Below are 8,938 nucleotides of genomic sequence, written 5' to 3'. Positions count from 1 at the left end.
ACCTCTAATGTGTAATATCTGTGAGTTCCTGCATTATATTTAGTTTGTGTGCCTCTTGTACAAAAGTGGGTTTATTTGCACAATCGGTGCTTTCTTGGGACCTTACTATACAAACGCTTTTATTTATGTTACTCACTCCACTTACAATGTATGGACCTAAAATGGCCACGTTCCACAATAATCAGTGACTTTATGAGCCTATACAGTCAGTAGAGCTGCTTGTTGCAAACAGTAATATAATCAGACAAATTAGTGCATGTTTCATACAATCCATGCCTTTTCATTAGTGTTACTAAACCCACAACAGTAAAATCAGCCTGTATATGCAGTGAAGCATGCTTCTTATACATGCATTGTGTAAAAAGACCATTTGATCCCGATTGCTCTGTTCCTCCCCTTGTTTAAGCGACCACCTCTTATCTCCTGGTAAGACAGACTGAACTGTAGGCATTTTGCACATGCTCAGTTTGGTGCTGAAGAGGGTTTTTTTTTCTTCGGAGAGTACATGTGATCAGCACAGGGGCAATCAGCACTGCCCAGACAGAGGTCAGGGGTTTTGCATCTTCCTAGAGCAGAAAGAAAACTCCTCCTACAAGCTTTAGCTAGTGCTTGGCTGAACACTGATAGAAGTCACAAGACTGCTCTAACTTCTGATGAGAAAAGGTATTTAGCAGTTTTTATTTACCAAAATAATTGCATTCCCATGTTCTGTGTACTGTGGGAGACCAGATAGTGAACGCAGGGTCCTGGGTTTAGTAACACTTTAACGTATAAGTGTCTGTGCCCTGTGTTAGGCTGATTCACCGTCGCTATTTGTCAAGTTTACGTTTTATCATGGAAAGTGAAAGTAAAAGAAAATCCTAAATTTTGGTTTGATATCAGAACAGTAACAGAGGGGAAATCTTTCAAAGGGGACACTAGTTCTGGTGACACCTTCATTTTAGAGGGATTTCTTCTCGCTTCCTGTTTTGGCTATGGTACAGGAAGTGAATGGAAATTTCCACACTTGAATCCAATATGCATAGAGGACCATTCTAAATGTTAATAGTTTATGATGTGTAAACTGGTCTTGTATAAAATCACTAAGAATGCAACTCTGGCCAAAACTTGTTTGTTATAATTTTGTATAGCACGAGGAAGAGTTAAAACCTCAGTCAGGATTTCAGGGGTATTTCTCTTTCCTGTCCCAGTGAGCACAATTGAAAAACTCTTTGCAAAGGGCTAAAACTTGTTTCCTAGAAGGCTAGATCCTCTCTTCAGTTTCCATTGTGGTCTTTGTTAGAGGAATTTCTCTTCAGTTTTTGTACCAGGGATTCCTGTGACTGGAACAAGAAGACAAGGGATTGTCGTCGGTAAGGACTCAGAAAGCAAAGGTTTTAAATAGTAGCTCTCATAAAGGATACATTTTGCTGTCTGCATTTGAGAAGTCCCGCTCAACAGGGACATGGACAGCAATGAAAGGACAGAGACAACTTTCTTTCCCCATACAAAGAAATTGTGTTCGGATTCCATTAGAATTATAGTAGATGCTGATCTGCCGAGATATGCATTAAAATCGTTTTTAATGGAGATGGGCTTTGAAGCTGGAACTCAGGGTTGAAAAGTGTCTAAATACAAGTATGTGTATTTCTTGAATATTGGTGTTTGTGTATTTCTTATAAACACCGATCTGCCATAACAGTATGGTCATTGGCAGATAAAGTGAATAACATTAACTAGAAAAGCTACAATTTCTGGGGAAATTGTGTGAAGTGTTCTTGCCTCCACCAGTAGTCTACAACTGGAGTGGGCGGAGTAACTGGGTGGAGTGGCTTGAGTAACTGTTGTGTGGTTGGAGTGGCTGGAGTAACTGTGAAAAGGTCAATGGGCGGCGTGAGTTGCAAACAAAAGGTCATATTTTGAAAACTATCAGGACTATGGCTTAGCCGTGGGCATTTTTAGTGGCAGCAGGGATAGCTGAACGTTTTGATATAAGATTTGTGTAGGTGGGCTTAAAAATGAGGGAGTGATGGCAGTTTAGAAATCATGTCCTGATTTTTCAGCTCACACTCTAGCTTTTGTCAGCTCCCACTCCTAGTTTTGAACATTCTGCCATTCATTCCTATGGGACCAATTTCACCACAAAAACATGGATATTTTGTGAACCATTTGGCGAAACGTTCCACAAAGTAATAGCACACCAATAGGGAACAATCCGCACGTTTCGTTATATTACTGTCTATGTAGTGTAAAAACTGTGGGAGGAGTTAGGGTGGTAAATTTGGCTCTAATAAGAAGAATATATATGTGAGATAACCGTAAGTGGTCTTGTCATGCAAGAACACTTAATTATCTCATTACAGTGGTATCTGAAAGTGGGTGGGATATATTGGGCAGCAAGTGAACATGTTGAACCTGAGTATGATGTGTTGAAAGCAGAAAAAATGAACAAGTATAAGGAGTTTAGCCAAATTGTATTGACTTGACAAATGGGACAAAGCAACTGCAAAACTGCAGCTCTTGTGGCATATTCCCAGTCTGCAGGGGTCAAGGCTTAACAAAAGTGGTCTAAGGAAGAAAAAAGAACGGTGACAGGGTCATGGGCAGCCAAGGCTCATTGATGCATGGGGGAACTAACACTGGCCCATGTAGTCCAATGCCATAGAAGAGTTACTGTAGCTCAAATGTCTGAAACATTCATGCTGGTTCTAATAGAAATGTGTCAGTACACACAGTGCATTGCAGTTTGTTTATGGGGCTCCGTAGCCACAGACCAGTCAGTGTACCCATGCTGTCCACAGCTAAATGCACCTACAATGGGCTCATGAGCATCAGAAATGGACCACAGAGCAATAGAGTTGGCTCTGAGGAAGAGGCAAGTCCTTGAAACGCGTCAGCCTGTTGGAGGTCCAGAGTTTCCATTACGGACACACACGTAGTGCAGATTGGACTGAGCGGTTCCTATTCTATGTACCTTTGACTGTATTGTCATTTTTTTTTTTTAGTAGAATACCTAATTTTATCATTTAATAAAGACATTTTTAAGGTAATGCACTAGGCCGGTTCGCCCTCTTTTTGTTTTTTTGTTTTACTCTACACAGAGCAATGGGGGCCTGGTCTGATGAATTCAAGAACGGTCTGAGAAACACAAGTCTGAGGTGCTGACTTGGCCTCCACCTTCCCATGTCTTAGTCTCTGATGTTTATCACCCAGTGCCAATTCTTTCATCATAGGTTAATTGTAGAGGATTCTTACTTCCAGCGAAGGATCCATAGCTAGCCTGTTCCAAGCAGTCACTGAGACATTGAAATTAGAGCATCCTTCTTGACCAAAGATTTGGTGCAAGTGGCATGCTCTTGAAAACTCAAAGCATTATTAACCTGTTCACGCCAACAGTACACATATATGCAGCCTCTTGACGGATGGGCCTTAATGCTGGGAGGCCACATATATGTGTACCAGAATGTAAACACAGCTGTTCCGAGAGTGTGCGCCCTGTTACTTGCGACTGGGAGCTTCCTGATCATATGATCACGGCGGTCACATGCTCAGAAACCCCGCCCTTCCTTCTGACATCAGAAACCCCTTAAAGGGCTAGGAGGTACTTACATTAAAGGGTTAAACACATCAGAGATTTTATTGTAACTAAAGGATAAGCTAACCATTTAACAAAAAATGATAAATGAACTTTTTTTTTTCTGCAAGTAAAAAAAATGTGCATTTAATATTTTTTGTGTTGTGAGTCTGGAAAGCATTGCACCAGCAATCAGCAGATCGCTAGTGCTCTGCAGGACTCTGGCAGACCTGTCAGTGTATTTGTGTGCTCGTACCTCACACGGGCAAGCCGGTACACACTGACAGGAAGAATCTATGAACTACCACATAGAACTCACAGAACTACCATTCACAGAACTCATTTTTTTTTTTTTTAAATTGTGACAGCTAGTGGGGGGTGGTCCTTTCGTAACATGTTACACTCTGAATATGGATGTGATATGTTAGGAAAGGTGAGTGTATCCTTTAACCCTTTTTCTGATGGGTGGAGGAGGTCTACAACTGACAGGCAGGCTCCTTCCTGTCAGATTGCTTCCACAAACCTTCAGTAGTGGCGTGCCCCCACTATGTATTCTGAACCTCGGCTGCCCTTGGACCACATGGCGGGGGGAGGGAGGAGAGCGGACACTGTGACCCAGAAAGCGATCTGTATAACATCACTTCTGTTTTTTATTTGGTGTGTTTTATTTTACTTAAATTTTGCGGTAATATCGTGTGACATAAAAAATCGGAATTACCACTATTTTATTCTCTAGGGTGTCTGCTTTCAGAAAATATGTTTTGGGGGTCTTATGTAATCTTCAGGCTTGAAATAGTTTTTAAATGTATGCAAAATTGGCTCTGGCAGCAAAAGAGTTAAAATAATGTTAAACTCGCCTGCTCTTCTGTGGTTTCCAACTGGCTCTCTTGGCTCCCCCTATTCTGTTTCTACCCCCATAGCAAGCACTTGCTATGGGGGCAGACATGCAGGCTTCTTTTGACCCAGGCTCTCTGTGTCCATAGACACACACAGCATAGCCCAGCCCCGACCCCTGCTTCCTCCTCACAAGACTTGATTGACAGCAGCAGCAGTCAATGGCTCCTGCTGCTGCCTCTGTGCCTACTCTCAGGCACAGCACTGGATCAAAAGAAGAGCTAGGTATTTAGAGGGGGATAGGGGGGGCTGGACTTTTTTGTTTTGTTTTTTTTTTTTAACCTTAACCTCTTCACGCCGGCCGCACACAAATGTGCGGCCTCCTGGCATCTGGGCCTAGACCCCGAGCCGCCGCACATTTGCGTGCAATTAACAAAAACATATGTGCTGAGAGCGCGCACCCTGCTCTCCCAGCACACATGTCCGGTACTCATGGAAAGGTCCCGATCTGCTCTTTCGATTGGGACCTTTCCCGATCATGTGACCGCCATGATGACGCGTCACGGTGGTCACATGATCCCTAAACCCCGCCCGTCCCGGCTTCTGAAACTCTTAAAGTGCCAGGAGGCGTCAGCGGGAAGGTTAATGCATAGAATGCATTAGAGAAAAAAAATCTTAAAGTGTTACTAAAGTCAAAACATTTTTTTAAATTAAATAACAAATGTGTTATACTCACCTACTCTGTGACCTTGACCCTCCTCTTCTTGGGTCCCCCGCCATGCTTAATAGACTTACACAGCCCTGCCCCCCCCCCCCACTTCATCCTCCCTGCATTTGATTGACAGAAGCAGGAGCCAATGGCTTCTGCTGCTGCTTGAGAGCTGTGTGACGAGGAAGAGAGGGGAGAATAGATGGAGCCATGCACAGTGCCTGATCTTTTCTCCCCTCCACACAGGGAATGGGTTGGGGCTAGTTGTATGGGGCACAGAAAGCAAGCACATGTTCTACTAAGGTTTCTTCATAGTAATTCGATGACCTGTTTTTTTTTCATTTGCCAAATTATTTCCCACTCTTTAACCTTTCCCTATTTAGTAGATATATGAGCACCTGTCTTTGGTGGACGTGGTGGTCGCTTGTTTTAGGATTACTTATACATAAAAGAATCTGTCCACCAGCCCCAGAGTCTGTAAGCATCATAGTACAACCCCAATTCCCAAAAAAGTTGACACTGTGTAAAATCGACATAAAAACAGAATGCAATGATTTGCAAATCTCATAAACCCATATTGTGTTCACAAAAGAAAATAATGTTAAATGTTTAAATTGTGAATTTACTATTTTAAGAAAAAAAAAGGTAATTTTGAAATTAATGGTAGCAACACCTCTCAAAGTTGGGACAGGGTCATATTTAACAGGGTTTACCATCCCCTCCTCTTTTAACTACTTGTCCTCTGGAAGATTTACTCCCCCTTCCTGACCAGGCCTTTTTTTTTTTTCTTTTCTTTTCAGCACTGCGGTATTTCAACTAGTAATTGAGCAGTCAAGCAATGCTGTACCCAAAGAAAATGTATGTCCTTTTTCCACACAAATAGAGCTTTCTTTTGGTGGTATTTTATACCACAAAAAAAAAATAAAAAACCTAGTTGTGATAAAATGAAAAAGACTGAACATTTTGAAAAAAAAAGATATTTTCTACTTTTGGTTATAAAAAATATCCAATAAACTCAAAGTTAGTCATAAATTTAGGCCAAATGTATTCTACAACATGTCTTCAGTAAAAAAAAAAAAAAAAATATCCCAATACGTGTATATTAATTGGTTTGTGTGAAAGTTTTAGCATCTATGAACTATGCTATATATACTGGAATTTATGCAGCTTTTACTTTCTGACTGACTATCACGTTTCTTGAGGTGCTAAAATGCTAGGGCAGTACAAAAAAAACCCAAATTACCTTTTTTTCGGAAAGTAGACATCCCAAGGAATTTGCTGATGAGTTCATGGAAGATCTTTTTTTGCCACAAATTTATGGAAAATGACAATTTTTTTTTTTACACAAAGTTGTCACTTAAATGGCATATTGCTCATGTATGCCACTTTTTGTTTTCATGAAAAAACATTTTTTTGCTAGAAAATTACTCTGCACTCCCAAACATTATATACACTGCTGAAAAAAAAATTAAAGGCACACTTTTTATTCAATTAAACGCCTGGGGCATTGATCTGGTCAGTTAAGTAGCAGAGAGGTTGTTAATCAGCTGCTTTGGTGTTAATGAAATTAACAGGTGCACTAGATCGGAAACAATGAGAATTCCCAAAACAGGAATGGTTTTACAGGTGCAGGCTAGTGACATTTTTTTTACCTACTCATCTTTTCTGACTGTTTTTCACTAGTTTTTGCATTTGGCTAGGGTCAGTGTCACTACTTGTAGCATAAGGCAATAGCTGGACCCTACAAAGGTTGCACAGGCAGTCCAACTTCTCCAGGATGGCACATCAATACATGCCATTGCCAGAAGATTTGCTGTGTCTCCCAGCACAGTATAAAGAGCTTGAAGGAGATTCCAGGAAACAGGCAGTTACTTTAGGAGAGTTGGACATGGCCGTAGAAGGTCTTAAACCCATCAGCAGGACCAGTATTTGCTCCTTTGTGCAAGGAGGAACAGGATCATCACTGCCAGAGCCCTACAAAATGGACTCCAGCAGGCCACTGGTGTGAATGTCTCTGACCAATCAGAAACAGACTTCATGAGGGAGAGCCTGAGAGTCTTCTAGTGGGCCCTTTGCTCACAATAGAGCTCGGTTGGCATTTGCCATTGAACACCAGAATTGGCAGGTCTGCCACTGGTGCCCTGTGCTTATCACAGATGCGAGTAGGTTCACCCTGAGCACATGTGACAAAGGCTCTGGAGAAGCTGTGAGGAATGTTATGCTGCCTGTAACATTCATCATGACCATTTTGGTGGTGGGTCAGTGATGGTTTGGGGAGGCATATCCATGGAGGGACACACAGACCTCTACAGGCAAGACAATGGCACCCTGACTGTCATTAGGTAGCGGGATGAAATTCTTGGACCCATTGTCAGACCCTACGCTGGTGCAGTGGGTCCTTGGTTCCTCCTGGTGCACGACAATGCCCATTCTCATGTGGCAACAGTATGTAGTCAGTTCCTGGAGGATGAAGGCTCGCCTGGCCTAAATCCAATAGAACACCCCTGGGATATCAGGTTTTGGTCCATCTGACACCACCAGGTTGCACCTCAGACTGTCCAGGAGCTCAGTGATGCCCACATCTGGGAGGAAATACCCCAGGACACCATCCGTCGTCTCATTAGGAGCATGTCCCGAAGTTGTCAGGTATGCATACAAGCATGTGGGGGTCATACAAACTATTGAGCACCATTTTGAGTTGTGCAATGAAATTTCAGCAAAATTGATTTTCGGGGTGTCTTTGAATTCAGTCCTCTGTAGGTTGATCATTTTAATTTCCATGAAACAATAGGGCATCCTTACTTTTCTAACACATTCACCAGTCCATATCAGTATAGATATCCAGCATGATATTTTTACCCATTGAGATCTCATGTGTTTTCGCAGTGTATTTTTTAAAGCAATGGCCCTGGAGAATAAAATGGTGGGTGTTGCAATATTTGTGCAGCGATTTTTCAAATGCAAATGTTTTGAAAAAATACGCTTTTTTGAATCTTAATGCACAAAAACACAATATCGCTCAATTATATAGTAAAAAGTGGTGCAGCGCAAACCACAAACTAGGAACTTCTACTGAATTGTGACCATAACCACAATGGTAAATATAAAATAACAGAAGTATAATAATTCTCCCACTGAAGTATCTTGTGAAGTGCATATAGATGGGACAACACTCTATGAAACACAACATAAATGATAAAGTCCTAAAAACTATCCTCTCTTGAGTAAACAGTCCATGTATTCAGATAAATCTACGTGTAGTGAATCACAAACTTCATTCCCTTAAGAAATGACTGCTCACCAGTTAGACCCAAATTCTCATATAGGTCATAGTTGCTTAGTGGAAATTTTTCCTCACACTGGCTCCTGTTCTTCCTCCTCTCCCATACTGTACAGGTTCTCCTCATCAGCCACAAAAGCTCAAAAGTAGATGACAGAGAAAAGGGGCCACCAATAGCTTAGTACAGACTTTCTCAACCTTTTCAATGCAGAGGAACCCTTGACGTAACTTTCTGGTCTCGGGGAACCCCTGCTAAAATGGCTTTATCTACAATTTATGATACGTTAGTGTGATTGTCAGAGGTAAGAATGCTCCTTACACTTGTGGTCATTGGGAAGAATTACCCCTTACAGATTGCTTAAAAGATCAACGGTGTCAGTGGGAACTTACCTGAGAGGCAAAAATTGCTAATTTCTTAAGGAACCCCTGGCAACCTCTGGAGGAACCCTAGTTGAGAAACCCTGGTGTAGTAGTTAAATGACGTTTTATTATAATAAAAGAATACCACTCGCATAGAGATAAATGAAATAGGCTTATCTGCCCTAAGCTGTGTTCCAGCTAT

Source organism: Staurois parvus, unplaced genomic scaffold (assembly GCF_062004578.1).
Source record: "Staurois parvus isolate SC_StPar_1 unplaced genomic scaffold, SC_StPar_1.0 ptg000454l, whole genome shotgun sequence".
Lineage (NCBI taxonomy): Eukaryota > Metazoa > Chordata > Amphibia > Anura > Ranidae > Staurois > Staurois parvus.
The sequence above is the reverse complement of the archived record's forward strand: the minus strand, read 5'-3'. Positions refer to the sequence as shown.